Here is a 26,140-nt window from a genome sequence, read left to right as displayed (position 1 = left end):
CCGAAACCTAGAACTAAACTATAAAACAAAGCAAAAACAGGAAGACGAGGGCTGGTTCAGCTAAAACAAATGAAAAACTAGATAACTAAAGCTAGAATTAAGAACACGGGAAAAACAGGAAATCTAAGGTAAATAACTAGAATTAGATGCACAACGCAAGACTAAAGGTAAACCTAGAACAATAGAACTGAGCAGAAAGAAAATTAAACCCAAAGCAAACAGAAACTCAACTACTCTAAAGAAAACAAAAAAAACTCCTAAATAATTCTAAAGTACAAAAGATCCTAGGGTAACCAAAACCATGGTTAAACCTATATGAATTTTCTGAAAGCAGAACAACCAAACTAAAGAACTCTAAAGGAACACTGGAAACCTGTAAAACCAAGGAATGTTGAGTAACTCAAAACCTCGGGGTCAAAATAACTCAAAACAACAACAACTGAAACTGGAGAACTAGATGTCTAACTAAGAACGAGAATCTGGAAAACAAATCCGGAAAATAAAGCTAAACTAGGAAACTAAAGATCTAAGGCAGAAACTTGAGCATGGAGGCAGGAACTAGGGATCGCAGGCAGGAACTGGAAACACAGACAGGAAGTCGAGAGCGGGGATCTTGAGACGCGGACAGGAAGTTGACCACGCAGACAGGAACTGAGGTGGGGCGGATCCTACCAGCTTCCGCACCTAGGCTCTGTGCGTGCTCGGGTTCATCCTTTGGCCGGCCCGTAATTGTCATGATTTGTCTTTGGATGAACCCGGACACAGCACGCACACACAGAGCTTGATCTTGAAGTGAGTTTTATTGTATAGAATGATGGGTGAACGACGAGAGGAACCAGAGTCTTATGGACGGAGGTGAAGGGTGCGGAAGCTGGCTAGCAGGAGGAACACGGGGAGACTGACCCGGAGGTGACTCGGGAGCGAAGGACCGTGGAGCAGAGCTGCGGAGCTGAAGTCCTTGGAGCAGAGCTGCAGAGCTGAAGACCGTTGAGCAGAGCTGCAGAGCTGAAGACCGTTGAGGCAGAGCTGCAGAGCTGAAGACCGTTGAGCAGAGCTGCAGAGCTGAAGACCGTTGAGCAGAGCTGCAGAGCTGAAGACCGTTGAGGCAGAGCTGCAGAGCTGAAGACCGTTGAGGCAGAGCTGCAGAGCTGAAGACCGTTGAGCAGAGCTGCAGAGCTGAAGACCGTTGAGGCAGAGCTGCAGAGCTGAAGACCGTTGAGGCAGAGCTGCAGAGCTGAAGACCGTTGAGCAGAGCTGCAGAGCTGAGAGGATCTTGGAGTTGCAGATAGGCGCGGGCGCGGGAACTCTGGCAACCAGACGTGGAAAGATCTCTGGACAGAGGCGCAACAGAGGATGACACAGACTGAGACTGAACGGAAGTGAATACTACGGGCCGGCAACGAGAGCAGAGAGAGGTATGCTTAAATAGGGGTGGGACCAGGTGGAGGCAGTTGCGGGTTAATTGCAGCCTGACAGGTGGAACCCATCAGGCTGCGCATTAACGAGAGAGAGGGAGAGAGGCTCAGCATGCAGCCCTCACGCTGCATCCTGACAAAGAGGAAAAAAAGGAGAAAAAAATATATATAACAGAATCGTGGACAAGTGGTTTGGGTGACTCCAGCATTTTCAATTAACTTGTCCCGCAGAACTGCGGTTATTTTAATTCTCCAAGGAAGTTGGGCTCTGGTGGAGGAATATTGACTGTTTTTAAAAGTTGTTTTACTTGCAAGCAGTTGCCTCAACCTTCGTATAGTAGCTTTGAGCTTAGCCTATTTGAACTAGGCAGCTCTCACACTGTGTTGTGTGCCGCAATCTATCGGCCACCAAAGTATAACAAAAATTTTATAAATGACTTTTCTGATTTCTTGGCTGATATAAGCCAAAATATGACTGAGTTCTCATTGTTGGTGATTTAATATTCATGTCTGTTGTCCGACTTCACCTATGGCTCAGGCATTTCTTAATGTTATTGATTCTTTTAATTTTGAACAGTCTGTGACTGGTGCTACTCATGAGCATGGTCACACTCTTGATTTGTATTATCTTGTGGTCTACCAGTTTTTAATCTAGAAATTGTTGACTCATTCTTTTCAGACCATATGCCTGTTTTATTTGAGATTACGCTGTCCTGTGCAAAAACTAAAACTTGCGCTGCAGCTCGGCTCTGTCGTGTTTTTAACCCTACTACTGCTGGTCAGTTTTCTTTTGTTTTTAATCAGAACTGTACCATCCCAGAGGCTGTGGGAAATAACGCTGAGGAACTCAGCAACTGGTTTTATTCTACCAGTAAAGCAGCCTTGGATTTGGTGGCACCACTAAAAATAAGACTTCCAAAATCCAAGCGTGAACCCTCGTTAAATGAGGTGACCTGGGCTGCCAGGAGAGACTGTCGCCGAGCAGAACGCAAATGGAGAAAGACAAATTACAGGTGTAATTTGTCTTCCTAATGACATAGGAAGACAAATTATTTGTCTTCCTATGTCACTCCAAAGTGTTGTCACTTTGGAGTGACATACTAACCGGCGCTGGCTGGGCGAGTTTTCACCGTAACTCCAAAGTGTTGTCACTTTGGAGTTACGGTGAAAACTCGCCAAGCCAGCGCCGGTTAGAAATCGTTAAGATGATGGCAGCTGCAGTGAGTGACAGTACCGTGGTGTAACACAAGAGGGCACCATTTTGTCGGCCAATGTTGGCGCCATTGTCAAAGAATTGTAAAAGGCAGCCAAAGAAAGTACCTGTCGGGTTTGATTGTATCAAATAGTCATAATCCTGCCATGCTCTTTTAAACGTTTTTAATGATATCTTTTAGCAACTGATTCTGGTGACTTTGTTGTTTTGGTGCTGTTGGATTTATCAGCTGCTTTTGATACAGTTGATCATGACATTTTACTTTCCCGTTTGGAACAGTGGGTGGGCATCGGTCACATAGCTTTGGATTGGTTTAAATCTTATTTGGCTGAGCGTACTTTTTGTGTCTGTCCCATAGGTCCCCCTATGCTCCACTGTCTTGTGGTGTCCCACAGGGCTCAGTTCTAGGCTCACTTCTTTTCTTATTGTACCTTCTTCCTCTCGGCTCTGTTTTTAGAAAATATGAGATTGCTTTTCATTGCTATGCAGATGACACACATATATTTATCGCTAAAGAATGTAGACTCCACCTCTCTTCGGTCTCTGTTTTTATGTCTGGAAGATGTGAAGGCCTGGTTGGCCCTAAATTTTTTGAAACTTAATGAAGACAAGACAGAGGTAGTGATTTTTGGCAAAATCCACTGCTGATTCCTTGACTAGTCTTGGCTCTTTGGCCCAGTTTGTTAAGCCGGTTATTACTAATTTAGGGGTTAAGATGGATGCTGGTCTTAAGATGGAAGCACACATTAGAGCCGTTATAAAATCCAACTTTTTCCACTTAAGGCAGCTAGCCAAAGTAAAACCTGTTCTTCCCAGACAGCACTTCAAAACAGTGATCCATGCATTTGTGACCACGCGGCTGGATTACTGTAACTCACTTTATATAGGAATCAGTAATTTATATATTTCCCAGCTTCAGAGGGTACAAAATGCTGCTGCACGTCTTTTAGCAGGTACACGAAAATTTGACCACATTTCCCCTGTTTTAGCTTCCTTACATTGGTTGCCAGTGCATTTTAGGATTGATTTTAAAATTCTCCTATTTGTTTTTAAAGCTCTTAATGGCCTGGCCCCTCACTATCAGTCTGAGCTGCTACATTCTTACACCCCCTCACGTTCCCTCAGGTCAGCTGATCATTTGCTTTTGAGGGTCCCAAAGACAAAGTGCAAGCTCACAGGGGATCGTGCTTTTTCTGTGGCAGCTCCTAAGCTATGGAATGATCTGCCTTTGAGCATAAGACAGGCCTCTTTACTTGCTATTTTTAAGTCCCTTCTTAAGACTCATCTTTTTTCTTTGGCTTTTGGCACAATCTGAGAGATTTAATTTTGTTTTATTGTGTCTGTTTCTAATATGTATTTTATATTCAATCCTTTGTATTTCACAATTGCATTGTATTTTATGATTGTGTACAGCACTTTGGTCCTGTCAGTGTATAAAGTGCTTCATAAATAAAGCTTGTATGGTATGGTATGATACTACTACTACTACTGATACTACTGATACTACTATTACTACTGATACTACTACTACTACTACTACTAATTCCCTCAAATTCTTCAAATTTTTTAAAATTTTCAAAGCCTGATACTACTGATTGTTGTGCAATTATACACTGTTTTAAAGTTATTTCATGTTTATTAAATAACCATCTGTCTGTTAAGTATCGTATAGTGATAATTAGCAGTTAAGCTGATATCAAGGCAATGGTTGAAAGGGATGAATTTGAGCACTAGTGATCTTTTAACAGCAAACCATGCACACACATATAATAAAGGAGTGACAACTTCTTTTCAAGTTCAAGAATTTAATAACGGAAATAAAATGAAAATCCAGAAAACATCACTATGTAATGCTGCTTATCTAAATTAACATAATATTTCAATCAGTAAATCCTCTCTACTAGGCTTGTGAAACTTAATTAAACTACTAAGCAAAATGAAGGTAAAAATAAGATAATCTAAGGAATTATTTACATGCAAAAACAGGACAAAAGACAAAATGAAATCAGAATAATTCAATGAATCCTTGTTCACTGCAGATCTGATTCAAAAGGCATGGAATAGTGTTAAAAGAACACTTGGCATGTGTTTCAATCAATTCACAGTTAAACAAAACATTATTTGATTAAATAATATTTTGTTTAAGTTAAAGAACCAAAGTTCACCTTAAAGAATGTGAATTGAGGTTAAATTAGCTTAACTAATTCAGAACAACATTTGACATGCGTTTCAACCCATTCACAAAGCAAAGCCTTAGTTACACAAAACATTATTTGAGGAAATAACATTTTGAGGAATGATTTGCTCAGTAAAATCATTTAAACCTTACGGCCGATCTTATTAATGTGATTCTCCCTCCAGGAAAGTTATCAAAATTGCCTTTAAACCAACATTAATATTCAATGTTATTGCGGGAATAAGCTCTATTGACCGACGGCGGGACAGAATGGTCAAGCTTTATTCTTGGAATGGGCCTTTGTAGAAAAACCAGAACCGGATATTAACAGAAGCTAATAGCATTTTGGCTAGCCGGTTTTTGACATTAACTTTAAAGACCTTAGCTTTTTTTAGTCATAATGAGTGGACTGGATGACGTAAACATTAATGTCCCATCAATGTATGAAACCCTTGTGGAGATAACCTTTGTTATAACCATAAAACCACACTCTACAATGACATGGTACCGAATGCTAGCAATGAGCTACCTCCGTTACCCCTTTGTTCAAAGACACTGTGTGCAAACGGTTTATAAACATTTCCCAAATGAACCATTTAAACTTTCCCTTTTGGGTCTCTCTGCCAAATCTGTCGGTGCCTCATGTGAGTCGGTCCACTTTGGTCATCCAAGGACGGCAGTAAAAGCAGGAAAGTTGTTGGCTGTTCTTGGCGGGCTAGCGCTTAGCTCTGCAGCAGCATGTGGTCGGGATCGGAGGCCCGGTCTTTGCCACGTTCTCTAACCTGGATGCAGTCCGATTTCAGCAGGTTCTCCTCAACATTCGAAAGCGGGCCCTTTGTCGGCTTTCCAGCTCCGTCTGGGGTTCACTTCCTGTAAAGGCTGACAAAAATAAACAAAGCTGTTTTTGGCGTGGCAGGATTTCTTCCTCCTGCTCCTCACGCTGAGGTTAAGACAGCAGACTTAACTCTGATTTGCACGGACAAGTCCCCGGGCGACGATAGATTTCTCCCAGGTGCTGACTTGTGTGTCAGCACCTTTTTCTAGTTATTATTATTATTATTCCGTCGGTGTGGAGCTTCTCCCGCATACCTCAACTGATTTCAACAATTTTGGTATCAAAACGTTCAGCTCCTTCCCGACATTACTACTATATCTCATTATTATTCTAACTTTTATACTTTTTTAAATATTTGCACTTTTTGTGTGTTTTTTGCTCCCATTAAAATTAATGCAAATACATTCAAATTCTTCATATTCCTTCAAATTCTTCACATTCATCGAATTCTTAAAATTCCTTCAAATTCTTCAGACAGATACTACTGATATTACTACTACTACTACTACTACTGCTGATACTACTACTACTACTGATACTACTACTTTTAATACTACTGATGCTACTGATAACACTACTACTACTACTGATACTTCGAGAACTACTACAACTACTGATACTACTACTACTACTGATACTACTACACATTCCTTCAAATTCTTCTCATTCTTCAAATTCTTCAAATCCTTTAAATTCTTCAAATTTTTCAAATTCTTCTAAAACTGATACTACTGATACTACTACTATTACTTCTACTACTGATACAACTACTACTGCTGATACTACTACTACTGCAGTGTCAGTGAAATACTTTATTTCTTGAAAAAAAATTATGTCTATTTCTAACAGCTAAGATAATGTATTTTAAGTTGCTTGGCTCACATTTTGAGATTTGTGTAAAATGTTTGGAATTTATTTCTTTTCAAAGTATTTGTTGAAAGTTATCGCGAGATTTGCGTATATGAGAAAGGCTGCGAGATTTGAATAAACAGAGAAGGAGCAGAAGTCTGTAAAAAGGCTACGAGTAGCAGTCTCGTGTTTCCTGTAGCTGTCAAGGTAGTTGTAGTTATGCTTGTAATATTTGTAAATTTATTGGTTATGGTGTTTTAATTACTTAATATTTTAATTTAGAGCGGACAACAAAGAATTAATCCGTTAAAGACCTCCCAAGTTGCAGGCGGTCACGAGGTAACTTTTGTTAAAGTATGTGTCACCTGACTGTCTGTAAATGTATCTATTTCTAAAGCTTTGTCTTTATTTCTGTAGTTTCGTGGCATTTAAGGCGTTTAATAAAGAGCCCGTCAGAAGGAAGCCGTGCCAGTGTTGTCACTTTGGAGTTACGGTGAAAACTCGCCCAGCCAGCGCCGGTTAGAAACCGTTAAGACGACGGCAGCTACAGTGACAGTGAAAACTCGCCAAGCCAGCGCCGGTTAGAAATCGTTAAGACGATGGCAGCTGCAGTGAGTGACGGTACCGTGGTGTAACACAAGAGGGCACCATTTTGTCAAGCTCACCGTTTTTGAGAAACCAAGCACAGCAGCAACAACCTTGTACAAATGAAGTTCGGTGGAAATTAATTAAGGACAGTGTTAAAAGTAGAATAAGAGTGGTTTAGGTGAAGTTTAAAGCCACATAAGTTTGTACAGCACATTTGTCAAAAGGTTACTTATTCTCTACTGAACTTCGAAGTGATGTGTTGTTGTTAAGGAAAGAGTGTTGTGTATGTATCTTGAGGTCAAACTAAGTGGGAAGTTAACAAATTTCTTTAAGTTGAAATACATCTGTATTAAGAGTGAAGCTCATTACAATTACAGTATAAAGTAATATTCAAGTCAGATAAGTTAGTAATTTGAAGGAGTATTTTGCAATTTAAAAAGAACATTTAGTGACATTTAACCAGACTTATAAGATGACTGACAAAGATCATAAAGAACTATATGCTCTATCAAGTACTGAAGTGGAGGAAAATGATACAAAGAGCCGTGGCCAGATTTTGGGTCATGCTTAGGTTCTTAAAGTACGACATCAAGGTCAAAATCCAGAAGGTCTAAAAGTAGTTCAGGTAGTTCACAAACAACCAAGAGATTGGAAGCAGAGGCCGAGGTAGCTGCGTCTCAAGAAATATTAGCAGTTATGGAAGAGCAAGAAAAGGAAATAATTGAGTTACAAAAACTGGAATGTGAGAATTTGGAAAGGCAGCAAGCAATGGAAGAGCAGCAAAGAAAGGTTAAACGCTTGGAAGAAGTTAGAAAATGTAATGCTGCAAAAGCACGAGTAAAGGTTTATGATGAAGCTGAAAGTATTTCTGAAAGTCAGAGTTCATCACAGAGCATTAAAGCAGAAAGTGAAATCCAAGCAATCCCTGTCACAGCACACAGTTCTTCTCCATCTCTAAATATTAGCCATTTCTATAATGCTAAAATCGTTGGATCTATGCCACCTATTCCTACATTAATAAACGAAAACCAAAAAAGTCCTGCTGAAAAACCTAAGGCCACCATTCTTCCTTCAAGCCACACAGGTTTCCTCTGTTGCAGCTCAACAACAGTCAAATTATGAGGTAGTTGGCATACTAGCAGAAGCAATAAGTGATAATTGTCTTCCAACTCCAGAACCTACATTGTTCACTGGTGACCCTTTAAAGTTCAAACATTGGCAGTTGTCCTTTGAAACCCTGATAGAAAGGAAAAACATTACAAAAATGAGAGACTATATTATCTCAGAAAGTATCTTGGTGGACCCGCGAAGAGAGCAGTTGAAGGTTTTCTTCTAGTGGGGACAGATAAAGCATATGACTCAGCTTGGAAAGTGCTGGAAAAACGTTTCGGACGTTGGCCTAAAATAAACTCCAAGGATGGAAGTGAGTTGAGAGAATTTGCTGACTTCCTGAAGAATTGTGAAGCTGCAATGTTACACATAAGGTCACTGGAGGTTCTCAGTGATTGTATGGAAATCCAGAAACTCTTGCTAAAACTTCCAGATTGGTTGACCACAAGATGGAACCAGACAGCCATGAAAATAAAAAGGGCTAGTGATGGAGAATATCCATCTTTCATGTGTTTGCTGATTTTGTATCCACTGAAGCAGACTTAGCATATGATCCCATAGCATCAATGCAAGCTCTTAAAGGTTGGGAAATAAGTAAACCCAAACAATTACGCAACCAAGTCATCCAAGCAAAAACGCTAACAACAAACTCAAATCACACAAATACTGTGACCTGTCTTTTCTGCAAAAGAAATGGTCACACACTTGGTAAATGTTTCAAATTCACAGAAACCCCACTCCAAGACCGTATCAAGTTTGCACAAGCAGAAATGCTTTGGATGTTTAGAGAGAGGACATCATTCCAAGAAGTGTGACAAAAAGAGCACATGCGAAAAATGTCAGTGAAGACATCCAACATGTCTGCACAATGACATGTTCATTGAGCGTAACAGGGTAATTCCTGCAGTGAGTAAAAAGTCTCCAGACAAGGACGAAGCTGACGCTAAAGAAGGAGAGTCCCAACTGCTCTTAAACATGCTGTTGTACAACCTCTGATCAAAAAGAAAAATCTAGATCCCTCTGTGTTGTCCAACTTTAGGCCTATCTCTAAATTGCCGTTTTTATCTAAAATTTTAGAGAAAGTGGTTTTTAACCAGATTCAATCATTCTTAGTGGCCAATGATATAAATGAGAAGATTCAATCTGGCTTCAAACCTTTTCATAGCACTGAGACAGCACTGATGAGAGTTTTTAATGACTTATTGGTGACTGTTGACTCAGGAAATCCTGCTATGCTAGTGCTCCTTGATCTTACAGCTGCCTTTGACACTGTGGACCATGGGATCCTCTTAACGCGACTTGAGCAGTGGGTGGGCATTACAGGATCTGCTCTCTCATGGTTCCAGTCTTATTTGACTGATCGGAGCTTTTCAGTGCAGCTAGGTGAATTCACCTCATCTTCAGCTCCTTTGAGTTCTGGGGTTCCCCAAGGCTCCATTCTTGGACCTATTCTTTTTCTTCTATATATGTTACCATTAGGATCAATTTTCAGGAAACATAATTTTTCTTTTCATTGTTATGCTGATGATGTTCAGATCTACTTTCCTTTAGTATCAAAATCCAACAACCCTGTACAGTCATTTTCTGACTGCTTAAACGATGTTAAATCTTGGATGACCTCAAACTTCCTCAATCTAAATGAAAATAAGACCGAAATTATTACGTTTGGTTGTAGTCCAGCAGTTTTTCCTCCTGGCTCCTTGGGCCCTCTTACACCTAACATTCGATCATCAGTAAAAAATCTTGGTGTAATATTTGATGATAGGTTGAAATTCGATCGCCAGGTTAGTTCGGTCGTAAAAAACAGTTTTACCAGTTAAGAATTTTATCAAAAGTGAAAGGGTACCTGCCACGCAGAGATCTGGAGACTGTAATCCATGCTTTTATTAATACAAGATTAGATTACTGTAATTCATTATATGCTGGCTTGGACCACTCACATTTACACCGTCTGCAGTTGGTACAAAATGCAGCTGCCCGTCTCCTTACTGGCACACGTAAACGTGACCACATATCACCCGTTCTAGCCTCGCTGCATTGGCTTCCGGTTGTTTTTAGAATAGATTTTAAAATTTTATTGTTTGTTTTTAAAGCTCTTAATGGTCTAGCCCCCCAGTATTTGACTGAGCTTCTCAGAATCCATGTCCCGGCCAGAACACTGAGATCCTCTAATCAGTTGCTACTGGCCATGCCTAAAACCAGACTTAAAACCAAAGGTGACCGTGCCTTTATGGCAGCGGCACTGAGACTCTGGAATAACTTGCCTTGGCATATTCGATCGGCAGGCTCCTTGGAGGTTTTTAAATCCTCTCTAAAAACACATTTCTTTTCCCTGGCTTTTAATCTAGTCTAGGTGTACATTTGGCAAATTATAATTTATTTTAATATTTTATTTATATTGAAACATTTATCCTATTATATTTTTATCTGCATTCAATTTTTCTTTTTGCATTGTGTTTATGTATTTTAGCATTCAGTTTTTATCTTTTATCTGTACAGCACTTTGGTCAACCCCGGTTGTTTTAAATGTGCTTTATAAATAAAGTTTGAGTTGAGTTGAGTTGAGACAAACCATCGGTGGCGATCTCTAACAGGGTAACTCAAGCAACTTCAAGCATGTTGACATCCTCTATTCTACCTGTATGGGTTTCATCAAAGAATGACCCAGACAGAGAGGTTTTAGTTTATGCACTCCTTGATTCACAGAGTGATACATCCTTCATCTTGGATGAAGTAGCCCAAGGTCTTGACACAAATAAAAGTAAAGTCAATCTGCGCTTGTCAACTATGTCCACCAAGTCAACAGTTATACCATGTGACAAGCTGGTAAACCTTCAAGTTAGAGGATATAAAGATGAAAAGAGAATTACATTGCCACCAGTATATACAAGAGAGTTTATCCCTGTCAACAGATCACATATCCCAACGTCGGAAACCACTTTAAAGTGGCCTCATCCGGAAAAGCTGACAGATGAGCTATCTCCACTGCTCGAATGCGAAGTTGGTCTACTTATCAGCTATAACTGTCAACAAGCCCTCCTACCACGCAAAGTTCTAGCAGGCAAAGAGAACCACCCTTAGGCACAGTTAACCGATCTCGGTTGGAGCACAGTTGGTTGCTCAACTCAATCTCAAAATCATAATGATGTCATCGGTACAAGTCACAGAATCATTGTTCGCGAAGTATTCCCTGTTTCACAACCAGCAGTTGAACTCAAGCAACAAGTACATTTTGTATGCAGAACTCAAGTAAAGGAAGCCAGTCAAACTGATGTGATTAAGGCTTTGGAATCAGATTTCTCTGAACATGCAACAGATCACAATCCAGTTTCACAGGAAGACATTTTGTTCATGCCAAAGGTGACCAAAGGCATAAAACAGAAGAAAGATGGTCATTACGAACTTCCGTTACCATTCAAAACAGACAATCTGAATCTCTCAAATAACAAGCAAAGTGCTGAACACAGATTGTCTTCATTGGATCGTCGACTAAAAAGGGATGAGAAATACTATAAAGATTATTTCAAGTTCATGAATGATATTATAACTCGCGGAGATGCAGAAATGATGCCAGAACGTGAGCTGGACAAGACAGCATGGTACATCCCACATCACGGGGTTTACCACCCCCACGAACCTTATGATCCATTGTTCCTTATGTATAATTGATGTACTTGTTGTGCTTACTGACAGATTTTATGTGGTATAATGCGCTCAAAAATCTGTTAAAATATGTAAGTAAGTTGGTTAACAACAAAGCATTACGGTACACTGTGTCACTACCTGACTGGACCCCTGAGCAGTCTACGAGACTGCCTGACTGAAATTTCGAAACTAGAAGTGCATTTATGTAATGGCCCCCACATACTCAGGCATACTTCACTCCGTGGAGGTCCGCGTGTTCTCAAGGTGGACTCTGTGCGGACTCCCACATACAGGTACATGCAGAGCTCAATGTTTATGACCGCGTGCTGCAGATGGTTTAATATCCCATGTTTTGGCTCATTAATACCTGTGTCTGTTTCCCTCTTTGTACCATTCATTACTCACCTTTTTGCCTGTGTAACAATTTGTTTTTGTTTTAACCACCCTGTAGCTTAGGTACCACTAGAACACTAAAACACATACTGATTTAACACTGAGTTAACTATAGTTTTAGACTTTATGCAGCATATTCTGCAGAGAAAACTAAGGACAAGACGAGATCCTAGCCTTTTAGGCTCATTCATTTTCTGGTTCATTTACTCATGTTATCCAACAGTCCAGTGTGTTTGTCTATGTGTGAGAGAATGAAAGAACAAAAGAGAGGAAAAACTTGCATCCAGTTACAGGTGGGGGCATCTGAATAGGCCTTAAGACGAAAGAGCTGCCTTTGAATGTTACATGAAAAGGCAGGGAAGGATGAGATATCTGGCGATACCGTCATTTCTCTGATGCCAACCGTGTATACAAATAGGAAGCTATGTAAGGAATCTCCTCTCCCTCTTTCTCCCCCATGCCTTTGTGTTGTCTGTCTACCTCAGTGAAGCGAATAGGGCTGCTCTTCTGTGGTTTGATGCGCTCACTCTCCCATGCCACTGGGGTGTTAGGAGTCTTGTAGGACAAGACTGATGACACCAAGAGGGGCGCCACTATTTCTGTGTGTGTCTGTGTGTGTTTAAAGTGTCAGGGGTGTAACATGACAAACCTATTCATCATTTGTCAGTGCCATCTGCTGATCAATTAGGGGAGAACAAGGGAGCCAGTGACTTGATGCTGCTGCTGCTTGACAGGGCCACACTCACACACGCACACGCATGGACACATGTGCTGGTTAGCTCGGTTAACAGAAGAGTCCATTAGTAATTCTTTATTTCATATCTTAATAATAATCTATGGAACACCAAAGTGCTCAAAATGAAATAAATAAATAAATAAAACATTAAATAAATATCTACTTGAATAAATTAGATAGAAATATATAAAGTAACAATCCATCCATCCATCCATTTTCTTACTCGATTTATCCCTCACGAGTTTGCGAGGGGTGCTGGTGCCTATCTCCAGCATTTCAATGGGCAAGAGGTGGGGTACACCCTGGCTAGGTCGCCAGTCTGTCCCAGGGCATAAAGTGACAATGAAATTGTGAAATAACTGAATGCTTATAAGATTATAAGCTCATTGTGATAAAATATTTTTTATTCTTCTTTTGAAAAATTTGTATAATAATAATACATTTATTTCACATTAATATTTTTCACAATAATATACAATTGTGTTTAGGTATTTTTATTTAATTCCATCAGTTTTTATTTCAAAATGTAATTTTTAAAAAGTCCTCTTTTATTTCATAATGGTGTTTTTTCCAATGGCCTGTTTGCTGGTGAAGATTCTCAGTCATCCAGGTCATGGTCATTCCAAAAATAAACGCCCATTACTAAGGGTGTTATGACCCCAAAGGTCTAGGGGTACAGGGGAGGTAACATACAAAAGCCAACACAAAAGAGTATGAGAAAAAATGTAACAATTTATTGATAAGTTGGCTATAGAAACAATATGTACACTACCAAAAAGGACAGGACATGATCTAATGACAAAAGAAACCCAAAGATGACTTAAGGCCACAAGAACTAAGGTGTTGATGCTGTTTCCAGCATCAACACTAAACAAACCACAAGACAAAACCAAAACATGAAACTAGTAACACAACCAGGAATTGAAAGGCTAAAACCGAGTGCCACGGCAAATTGCCAGACGAGTGACACAGCCTTCAATACACAGGTTAACAAAGTGTCACAGAAAACAGGGGACGAGTAACACAACCAGGAGTTGAGAGGCTAAAACCGAGTGCCACGGCAAATTGCCAGACGAGTGACACAGCCTTCAATAGTCAGGTTAAACGAGTGTTACAGTAAAGCAAAAACACATCACAACAAACAAAACACAACCGGCAGTGTGGCAAGCTGCTCTAAAACACAGCTGCCCTGATTGCATGGGAGAACTGAGTTTAAATAAGGAGTGCTCCACACGGATTGGTGAGGCAATCAGGCGAGTGTCCAATCCAGAATGAGGATGATGACAAAAGGAAGTGGCTGAAGGTGAACTAGGAGGAGGGAACTTCAGGAGGGCTTCAAGTTTCCACAGTGGCTCCAGCTGGCAGGAAGATGCAACTACACCTGCAAACATTAGAAGGAAAAACAAAACAGACAAAAAGGCCACTGGCCGTAACAAAGGGGTAAACCTTTTTCGGTTGAATTTGCATGTTATCTAAGAGTCTTGTCCTGAGGAGGTAGCTCTGCTGTCCACTTACACCTTAAGGACAAAGGACACTCTTTTGAGGACCAAAATGTTCACATTTTGGACAAAGAAGACAGATGGTTTGAAAGGGGAGTGAAGGAAGCCATCTACGTTAAGAGAGAAAAAACAACTTTGAACAGAGGAGGAGGCCTTAGGTTTCAACTCTCAAAAACTTACAACACAGCTATAGGATTAATTCCTGCCAACCATCACCTTAACTCTCACCTTCATTCGGGTGATCAGAACATTGTTCCTTTAAGCCAAGCCAATAACGACCCTGAAGACTCCTTGTTACAGAGGAGTGGACCAGTTTCGGTCCAATCTGCTGGCTTAATGGCTTTAACGACCGCCCATTACTAAGGGGTGGTCCTGTTTCTGTTGGATCTGCATGTTATCTAAGCCATTATAAGGCCTTTGTTTGCCAATTGTATATAGCTTGTTACTCCACATTACTCCAGACTTTTTGAATTGAGAAAGCTTCCTGGAGAGGAAGCCAAACGTCTTCAACTACGGAAAACAAGTCCAGTTGCTTTGTTTTTTACCCACCTTTTTTGGAATTTGTATCAGGTGTGATGACTATTTAGCTTGGGATAGGAGTGGATGATGCTTAGCTTATTCCTGAACAGAACCTGTTGAAGAATGTGTTCAGCTCATTGGCCATTTGTCCGATCCTCCTTCTGCTTAAAGCCTGTGATATTCTTCATCCCTAACCACACATCTCTTATACTGTTCTACTGGACCTTGATGTCCAGTTTCTTCCTTTACGCCTCCTTGATTTCTCCTATCTTGACTTTAAGTTGCTTAAGTATACTCAGTAACTCCTTGTCTCCCTTCCGGAAGGCTCTTTTTTCCCCCCTCATTTAGCAGTTCCTTCAGGTCAATGGTGATCCAGGGTTTGTTGTTGGGAAAGCATCTCACTCTTATGGTGGCGTTAATCATACAGAAGTTTATATAGTTAGTCCTACACTCAGTCATGACACTGATGTCCTCCCCATGTGGCTGGCACAGTGCATCCCAGTCTGTTGCCTCAACACAGCCTGCTGCAATTTGATTGAAGGTCCCCATTTACACAGCCTGAACGCACACCCTCTATGGGGCTGTGTACAACTTAGGGCTGGACGATGATTCAATAACATTATATATCGATCGATAGACCTGTGGCGCGATAGGAAAAAAAGGGTTGATAAAAGTTCGATAGAGACAGTTTTCCTTCCTTCCTTTCAGCCTATCATATTAGTTGATGCTACAGTCACTACTTCCTCTCAACCAATCGTAATGGCGGACCCAGACACGCTGTCAGAAAGGGCCGCCCTCTCAAACCACAACACAGAGCATGTGAATATGTCGCAGCAAGGAGAGGCGGAGGAAACGGTCCCAAAACGGGGTTTTACTAGTTCGCCAGCCTGACAGAAATAAAGCACAGTGATTTGTAAAACTTGCAAGGAACCGGTAAAAACAAAGTCTGGTAACGCAACCAACTTGTTTCATCACGTAAGCCGCTCAGCCGCTCACACCCGCAGCAGCGCAAGCTGTGCAGCCCCGCTGCCGAACCGCATCTTTGTAGGAATCTTCTGGAACTTCTTCCAAAACAAAGCAGGCACAGCAAGCTAAATTGGGCTCCCTACTTTGTGATAAAATGACAAAGCTTCAAAGCGGCTTAAGAACATCACGCATGCAGTAACATGCTTCATAGTGATGGATATACTGCTGTTTGCAGTTGGAAAAACCTGGCTTCAAACAACTACTCGCCACTTTTGATCCGCGATATAAAGTTCTGGGCTGCAAGTTTTTCTGTAATAGCGCTCCCTAAGTTGTGCAACTAGTGCAAGGAATCAGAGCAAAATGAGCTGCAATCTGTGTCTTCCCACGCCACAACTAGTGGTGTGGGAAGTAACTAGTGTACTATTCCCACCTAAATAGGCTATTTTATTTATTTTTTTAGTATATTTATTTTGGTCATTTTACTGGTCAACTTAGTTTATTCTTTGTCAGTATTTAATAACATAACTCAGGTCTTATTTATTAGTTATTTTTCTTTAAAAAAAATTCTGTTATGGTTAAAATAGTTGGTTAAATAAAGATTTAATTGGAATTCTGTGTTTGTGTTCTTTATTAAAATTAAATCATTTAGAAATATCATAAAATGTCCAGGCAGAGCTGCACATAAAATATGGTTTTAAATATTTTCAATTATTATCGATATCGATCAATATGCATTTTTTTTATCGATAAGCTTTTTTTCTATATCGTCCAGCCCTAGTACAACTTGCCCAATGCTGATTTCCCAAACAATGGCTGTTTTCTCGATTTGAGTTAGCCGTGTGCTTGTTGCTGAGATAACCAGCTTTACTTTGGAGTAATTTACTGCAACCAGACACCCGTCACCACAACCAGAAACAACAGGAGAGGTTTGGCAGAGAAATAAATAGGGACAATTTAGAATGGTTTATTTAATGTGTATTCACGGTGTTTTCAAAACACATCGAGCTAGCAGGCATAGCTTCCAGAAGCTTCTTTGAAACCCAGCTGTGGTTTGGGTTGAGTGTGTTTTTATGGTCATAACAAACTTTATTTCCCTAAGGGTTTTATACATTGATGGGATATTAGTGTTTTGTTTTCCAGTCCCTCATTACGACCAAATAGAGTTTACGGTATTTTTAAATTGGTGTCGAATGTCCGCTAGCATAGCGCTATTACCTTCCCGGGCAACATTTGTGCTACCACTGAGTCAACACAAATACGGTGTGTTTAAACATAATGCTTGTTTCCGTTTCGCTCCGCCATCATTTGATAGTACTATGAGCATTACTACCACATTAATAATATCAATTTAATGGTATTTTGTATAAGTTTAGGATTAACTTTAGGATTAATTTAGTGACTGATCGCTACAGAACCCCAAGCTTTCTCGAGGAATAATTGCATTAAAAAATCAAGTGTCCTAAGGATATTGATTTTTACTGAGCAAATCATTCTTTAAAATTATATTTTATCAAGTAATGTTTTGTTTAACTCCGTATTTTCTTTGCGAATGGGTTGAAACACAAACCAAATGTTAACCTCATTCCATATTTTTTAAGATGAACTTTCGATCTGTAACTTTGATCTGTAGTGGGCCAGGATTCACTGAATCATTCTGATGATAGTTTTCAACCATTTTACTTGTAATTTTCTTTCTTTTGTGTGCATAGTTCCTTAGCTTCTTTTTATCTTAATTTTGCTTAGTAGTTTTAGTTAAGTTTCACTAGCCTAGTAGAGGGGGTTTGTTGATTGAAATATAGTGTTAATTCAGTTATTTATTAAACAAAAAATAACTTAAACAGTTTATAATAGTACAACAAGCATCAGAGGTATGATTTGGCTTTCCGTTGTTTAACAAATGATGACATGATGGAATATCTTTATTTATCTGTACAGTCAGTTATGTTTCCTTAAGATTTTTATTGTATCCTAAATTCAAAGTGTCATGATGCAGCCTGAAGGCTGCATACTGAACATTTCTCGCTCAGTCTCCAGTGCAGTCCTGATTAGGAACACCTGTTAGGCTGCAATCACCATGGACTCATTCCACCTGCTCACTCCACCATATAAACTCACCTCAGTTTGTCCATGGTCACCGGTTCGTCTCCAGTCCTCTGTACGCCATGCCTGTCTCGTTCCTGTTTTTTTTCCCTTTATTTAACCAGGTAAACCCCGTTGAGATCTGGATCTCATTTTCAAGGGGGACCTGGGCAGAAATCTGCAAAAACACTACAACCTGGTTACAAAAATAAAACCAATTAATACATATGCACAAATATAAAACAATAAAAACAATTTAAAAGCAGTGACACTGTTTCATACAAGCTTGTTGTCTATCTTTAAGAACCGCTCAAAATAAGTCCAATGAAATAGTTTCTGACACAGTTTCTGTTTGTCTCCTGTACCCGTTCCTGTCTGTTCCTGTCTGCCAGTTCCTGCATCCCTTCAACCTCGTCTGGTAAATGGACTCTGGTTTTCGTCATCCACTTCCTGCTGCTTTAATAAATTCTGGAAACCAGCTCTGTGTGTGTGTGTGTGTGTGTGTGTGTGTGTGTGTGTGTGTGTGTGTGTGTGTGTGTGTGTGTGTGTGTGTGTGTGTGCTGTGTCCGGGTTCATCCAAGACAAAATCATGACACAAAGAAGGCATTATTTATTTATTTATTGAGGAACTATAAGCTGTTTTATCTAACAGTCAAATAAAGTTTTATATCTCATAGTGACCTTTATTGCATAGTGACTAATAATAATAATATAGCATTTATCTGAAATTCTGCCTTTTATCTCTATAATAAATAAGTTAGAAATGCCATGGCAGTATTAACAAGTGCTTCACCTTTATCGGATGATATTATATCTTGACTAAGTCAATAAAAAATGATCACTTCATCTAACTCATAGAATAAGACCTCATTGATAAACCTGCTTGGGAATGTAATCTTTCCTTTTTGATTCTGACTATTTACAGGTTATCTAACCAAGGAACAAAACGTTTTTTTATATAGATTGTGGGTTTCTCATCAAAGAACCCTCAGCCCCTGCTCTGCTGAAGTGCCTCACACCTGCCTGTGGTTTGGCACAAGGCCTGGCCCTCCAGTTTCCTTGCAGTGGGATCAGTAGCAGGTAAAAAGCTTTGAACTATGCTGCAGGTGGAACAACTTTGAACCTTCACAAAGTGTCGCTTACTAAAAGAGCATGTCTGTGCACATGCAAATAACATTGAGCCTTTAACAAAACACCCACAGAAAGACACAGCCCACAGACAATGATATAGGCAAACTTAAAGTTCATTCACTACATTCCTCTGTGTAAGATAATTTCCAGTTGCAACACATGAAATTCTGAAAATTAGTACTGAGACAGTTGTAATAAATAAACACACTTTTTGCACTTTCGTGATGATGTTAGTCTGATAAGTTCTTCTTTTAAATGCTCTGAAGAAAAAACAAAACACAGCAAGACTGTAACAAAACATTTCACCTGAGCACCATGCATTTTAACATTATACATATCAAGAATCCTTCAATGCTATATCCAGAATGCTGAATATATGTTATGACTCCAATCTTAAACATTATTTTTAAATAAAAAAACATATTATGAAGCCTAGGCGCAAATTCAAGCTGGAAGACATCCGCCTACCTGTTACAGCGTCATCTTCATTTCCGGACCTCGACCCGCTTTCTCCAATCTTCAATCAAGCTTCCGTTTAAAAGGCTCCACACCCACGCCACCTGACGCTTTCCAGCCGTGCTCGACCCACCTCCTCCCCTTCTCCACCAGCATTCCAAGACGTCATCTTTTCCAACCTCCACCACCAGTGTTGGGCCCCGGGGGAGCATCCCTATTCAGCGTTGATGGGCTCATCTGAATTCGTTGGAATTCACTGCTCAAATCTTCAGCCGGGGCCCGAGTGCCAAAGAACTGTTATTCATTTTGTCAAATAAATTTGTTAATCGTTTTCTCTTTCTCCGTCTGAGTCTCTCCAGATTGAAATGACTGAGTTAATACAACAGGTGAAAAACCTAGCACAACTTAGACTTAAACTTATCTTTATTGTCATTCAGAACAGTCATGAAATACATATCTGGATGACAATTTATTGCAATGGCTCAAGAAAGATGCAGAATCAGAAACAGTAGGCTTGTTAAATATATGAAATTAGTAGAACTCAAGTATCAAGAAGCATGAGTCTTTGTTGTCATTATGTAGGCCAAACATAATAAGATTTTGGTGAGACACCAGCTCAGAAGTCACACATAACACCAAGACACAAATCAAGATGTCCATGGAAAAGCGAATAGTGAGCATTTCTTGAGCATACCCTCAAAAATGCAAAAGCACACTTTGACAAAAAGCCACATTTAAAATGAAGCTGTACATAAGACAAGACTTATCAGAAGCTGAAAAGTACTTTGTGTAAGATAATAAGGCGTGTTCAGTTAAACATAAAACTTCCAAGTTGAACGTACTAAACTCTTCATGAGAAGTTAAAAGTGTGCAAATGGTCCTTAGCATCAATTAAAATTTAAATGTTCAAGTAAAACAATGACAGAGATAGCAGCAGGGCTGGAGTGGGACTAATTTACAGGCAAGGACTGCCATGCCTCAGACTGGCCCACTTAAAATAATGACCTATTGTTATATAATAAATATGTAGATTTGTGTGTATTTGTGTATTTCTGTGTATTTACTCTCTTATTTTTAAATGATAATAAAATATTTAACGGTCACTGATATTTGTTTGGGTATAGAAAAGTTATATTAGTACTAATGCTTGTATGTTCACACACTTCGTTACAACAGCTCAGCTGTTTCTTCCATGCAAATAGAAGCAGTGCCGGCCTGAGCCTCTTGGGGGCCCCAAGCAGAATTTGATTTGGGGGCCCCCCTCCCACCACGCAGAATCACCTATGCTAGAACATTACTGACACAAATGTCACACTATAATGTTATAGCGAATATTATAAACGAATACAGTGAGGTTATGTATTAATACTAAATAAATAAACAATACTTAACATAGTTCTCTTTTATTAAAACTTCTGAATACAAACATTAACTAAATTATTTGCAAATGTGGATTAAATGTGCAATCCTTTAAATAAAACCAAAATAGACAAACGTTAATATAATCAAAAATAGAATGTTACAAAATAAAAATTGAATAATGAAAGCAAACATAAGAACAGCAAGGGTTCAACAATAACCTCAAAATCGTTCGTTCCTAGCTTTTCTGGAGGCAAAGTCACTGATGATGACATTGTATGGTACTGCTTGGCCAACTTTGTTATTAATACTAAAGGCTTTTTTCTCTGCTCTCTGCTTGCTTGCATTGTCATGCCTTTTACTTTTTATCTCCTTTTTATCTCTTAACCTAAACCACAGAAAGTTGGATTTAGTTATTTTATTTATTTTCTTTTACTTATTTTTTGATTTTGATTTTGAAAAGATGCCTTCCTTCACCACAATGGACTTTGACAAGCTTTTACAGAAGATAGCTGTTATGGAACTGAAAATCTGTCGACTCGAAGTGAATTATGATGTAAACGCCGCACATGGAAATTAAACAACCCTGCCTGTGATTCCGAACAGTGACCACCAGCCCAGCGACTCAGCGAACAAACAGTTCCCTGAGGAAAATGAGAATCCCTGGACCACTCTGGGTGCAAGACCAAAGGATCGACGAACCCCACACCTAGACAAAGAAAACTGGCCGAGACTACAGAGAGATGTCCCAAGACAAGTGAAACAACAGCGGGCTGTTCTCAAAACAAATGATAGGAGTAAACCTGCTGGAAATGCTGGAATTCCGTTACTAAACAGATTCACTCCGCTCCAAAATGTGACCCAGGACGACAAAAATCAGAGGTATGTCAAAGATTTTGGTTCTAAGACATCAGAGAAAAGACATGCCACAGGGCCAGCGACCCTGATATTATGCAATGGATCTGTAAGGGGGATTAAACATTTCTGTAACAAGAAAAACACAGAGGTTTATTTATAACGACAGGAACTGTGGCCTGGTGTCTGATGTTTCAGACATCCTTCCAAGGGCCTTGAAAGAACGCCCGACCTTGGAAAAACTCATATTACAAGCTGAAGCCCTGAAGGATGTCATCCGGATAAGAAAATCAGAAGTATTGAAAGAGGATTACATTCGTCTGTTGAACTTAGTTGATGGCCTGAATGTCAAGGTGTTTCTCAGTGGCCCTCACGCGCCCCTTAATTATGGAGATGAGATTTTTTCCAGAATTTTGATGCTAAACAAATGGCTGGAAAAAACATGCAAACAAACAACTGTAACCTTCATAGACAACTTTAACATCTTTTGGGAAAGAAGACATCTGTTCAACAGAGATGGTTTCTCTCTAAATAGGTGCAAAACGGCTGATTTCAAACATCTTCACTGTGAACCATGCACCATCAGCTTTGTTCCAAAACAAAGTACATCCAGTGCCAAAACAAATGATGAGCCCAGTGCAGCCCGAACAAGCCAAGATAAAGATGGCCAGAAAGATGGCACAGAAAGACGCGTCGTCAGAGCTACAGGAGGATTCATCCCAGATCTCAGCAGGACAAAGAGAGGAACAAGAACCTCCATCGTCACAAACACCGGTCCAGACTGGACCCGCCTTCCCTTCTTCTCCACAAAGCCCAGAAGTTCCTTTTTTGAAATTTTCTCACAACATGAACAAACTATTTAAGATTGGCCTACAGATGGCATCCTCTCCACATAGCCATTCTGCTGTGAATAAAGCAGGATTTTCCAAAGGCCTCAGATCCTCCTCCTCTACGTATCACAGAACACTCTGGTACTGAGGAACTCCAAATTACTTCGCTGTGATACAGATTGGGCCCTGGCCGCACGTTTATCAGACATGACAGTTTCCAGCATCAGCCTGGGCCTTTTGCCGGAGATTATGGAATATCTGTGATAATACGTGGCAGAAATAAGAAAAACAAAAGGATAAACAGGAAAAAAATACTTAAAAGTCATAAACTGTCAGATGCAACCTGTCACAGAGACATCATCAACCACTAAGTCATATACACTGGGTTTATTAAATATTAGATCTCTGTCAGGAAAATCCCTTTTAATTAATGACTTCATTATTGACAATAATCTTGATGTAATGTTTTTAACAGAAACATGGCTGCATGAATTTAGTGAAGCAGCTATACTGATGGAGTCGACACCTCCAAACTACAATTTCCTTTGTGAGAGCAGACAGCAAAGGAAAGGTGGAGGAGTAGCAACATTGTTTAATGATTCACTAAAGTGTAAAAAGGTGTTTTTGGGAAAATTCTACTCTTTTGAACATTTGGCTCTCCAGGTAAAGAGCCCGGTACGAACTATGTTTCTGAATGTTTAGAGGCCTCCTAAGTCCACATCAAACTTTTTTAAGGATTTTAGTGACCTCCTGTCTGTGATATGTGTTGATTATGACTGTTTAATTAGTGTGGGAGACTTCAACTTTCACGTTGACAACCCTGAAGAAAGAAGCGCAAAAGAACTGTGTGACACACTTGGAAACTTTGGTTTAACTCAACATGTTAAACAGCCAACACACAAACAGGGACACATATTAGACTTAATCATCACTAACGGTCTAAAGATTTTTAACGTCAATGTAACTGATGTTGCCCTATCTGATCACTTTTCTGTTACCTTTGAAAGCATAATTACCAGTGATTCATTTAGCCAAAGGGACATTGTAAGAAAACGCACCTTTAAGGACAATGCCACGGAAGCTTTTATTCAAGCTTACTCTGCTACTTCAACCTTGGGCTGCAACTCAGTAGATGAGCAAGTAGATAACTTTCAGTCTAAAGTCTCAGACATCATTGACTGCATTGCTCCAGTTAAAGTGAAAATTCTTTCTGGGAAGAAAAAATCTCCTTAGAGAAATGCTCCAGCAGTTAGAGGTGAAAAAAGGGAATGTCAAAAAGCTGAACGCAGGTGGAACAAGAACAGACTGCAGGTTCACTATAAAGTCTATAAAGAGAGACTTTACAGATATAAGTTACAACTGAAAAATGCAAGAGAATCTTTCTTCTCTAAGATCATTAAGAAAAACATTAATAATGCTTGTGTCTTATTTTCCACAGTCAACAGGTTAACAAATCCTCCTGTGTCCGTGACTTCCGAACTCCACTCCACCAGGGCCTGCAATGAATTTGCCAACTTCTTTACTGAGAAAATCCTAAAAATTAAATGATCACATTGTACTACCATATCAACACCAGAACCAATGCTGTATTTAGCTGGAACTACTTCTGACAAAATGTCCCAATTCAGCCAAATAAACCACAAAAGTTCCTCCTCCTGCTGCCTTGATGTTCTACCCACAGCTTTCTTTAAAAAAGTTTTACCTGTCATAGCGTCTGATTTGACTCAGATAATAAACACGTCCCTTCTGTCAGGTGTTTTCCCCCAGTCCCTAAAAACAGCAAATATCAAACCACTGCTGAAAAAGAACAATTTAGACAAACTACTACTCCAGAACTATAGGCCCATCTCAAACTTCCCCTTTATCAGTAAGATTATTGAAAAAGCTGTATTTCAACAATTAAACACCTTCTTAACAACGACCAGCCGCTTTGACGTTTTCCAGTCTGGCTTCCGTGCTCACCACAGTACAGAGACCACCCTTATCAAGGTGTTTAATGACATCCATATAAATACAGACTGTGGAAGAACCACCGTGCTGGTACAATTAGACCTCAGTGCAGCATTTGATACTGTCGATCACTCCATCCAGTTAGAACGCCTGGAGAACTGGGTCGGCCTCTCTGGTACAGCTCTCCACTGGTTTAAATCCTACTTAAATGACAGGGACTTTTTTGTGTCAGTAGGTAACTTTACATCAAAGACAACAAAAATCACATGTGGGGTCCACCAAGGGTCCATTCTAGGTCCCCTCCTCTTCAATATCTACATGCTCCCTCTAGCTCAGATAATACAAAATAACAACATCAGCTACCATAACTATGCAGACGACACACAGTTTTACATCACCATGTCACCAGGTGACTATAAACCAGTTCAGGCACTGAGTAAATGCCTAGAAGAAATCAATGCCTGGATGTGTCAAAACTTTCTTCAGTTGAATAAAAACAAAACTGAAGTAATAACCTTTGGACCAATAGAGGAGAGATCAAAAGTTAGCACACAGCTTCAGTCGCTTCAGCTAGGAACCACTGATCAGGCTCGAAACCTGGGTGTAGTGATGGACTCAGACCTGAACCTTCAAAAGCAACTAAAGACAATTACAAGAATTGATTACTGCAACGCTGTTTTCACAGGTCTGCCTAAAAAGTGGATCAGACAGCTGCAGCTGATCCAGAACGCTGCTGCCCGCGTCCTCACTAAGACTAAGAAAGTAGAGCACATAACCCCAGTTCTAAAGTCATTACACTGGCTCCCTGTATCTCAGAGAATAGACTTTAAAATTATTCTGTTAGTCTATAAATCCCTAAATGGCTTAGCACCTAAATACATCACAGACTTGTTATCAGTGTATCAACCCTCCAGACCACTAAGGTCTTCTGGCTCCAGCCTGCTCTGCATACCTAGAACCAGAACTAAACAAGGAGAAGCAGCATGTAGTTCCTATGCTCCACTTATCTGGAACAAACTTCCAGAAAACTGTAAAAGTGCGGAAAGCCTGAGTTCCTTTAAATCGAGATTAAAAACACATTTGTTTAAAATTGCCTTTCAATGTTTCAGTTAAACTGTTTTACTGTTTTAATGTTCTTTTTTGTTTCTGCATTCTATCCCTACTTGCTTTTATTCCTATATTTTAATCATGTAAAGCACTTTGCATTGTCTCTGTACTGAATTGTGCTATATAAATAAATTTGCCTTGCCTTGCCTAATGACTGCAAGTCCACTAAGTCTTCCCTGGGCCATTGATGATCTCAAGTATGATTTTATTAATTTGAGCTTGGAAAAGCTCCTCTCTGCTGAGGCAACTGTCACAGGCAGAGTGCAGGCTATCCTAAGAGCTACCCAAAGATTTGGGTACAGCTCACACATCTCATTTTGTGAGAGGTATGTGAGAAGCTCAAAGGCAGTCTTCATAGATTGGGGAAGTTCAGGAAGATTCTCTATCTCTAATGCCACTGCGCTACCATCAATATCAGCCTCCTCTCCA

At 39.8% G+C, this 26,140-nt stretch overlaps 1 long non-coding RNA gene across 1 annotated transcript; it reads right to left on the bottom strand.

The window, feature by feature from the left end:
- Window positions 1-13,672: 13,672 nt before the first annotated feature.
- LOC118563976 lies at window positions 13,673-18,538 on the bottom strand. Its single transcript, XR_004931557.1, has 2 exons — window positions 18,060-18,538; window positions 13,673-14,341 (listed from the first exon to the last, which is right to left on the bottom strand). It is a non-coding gene; the product is annotated as an uncharacterized LOC118563976 (long non-coding RNA).
- Between the last annotated feature and the right edge of the window lie 7,602 nt (window positions 18,539-26,140).

Source organism: Fundulus heteroclitus, chromosome 8 (assembly GCF_011125445.2).
Source record: "Fundulus heteroclitus isolate FHET01 chromosome 8, MU-UCD_Fhet_4.1, whole genome shotgun sequence".
Classification (NCBI taxonomy): Eukaryota; Metazoa; Chordata; class Actinopteri; order Cyprinodontiformes; family Fundulidae; genus Fundulus; species Fundulus heteroclitus.
The sequence above is the reverse complement of the archived record's forward strand: the minus strand, read 5'-3'. Positions and strand labels throughout refer to the sequence as shown.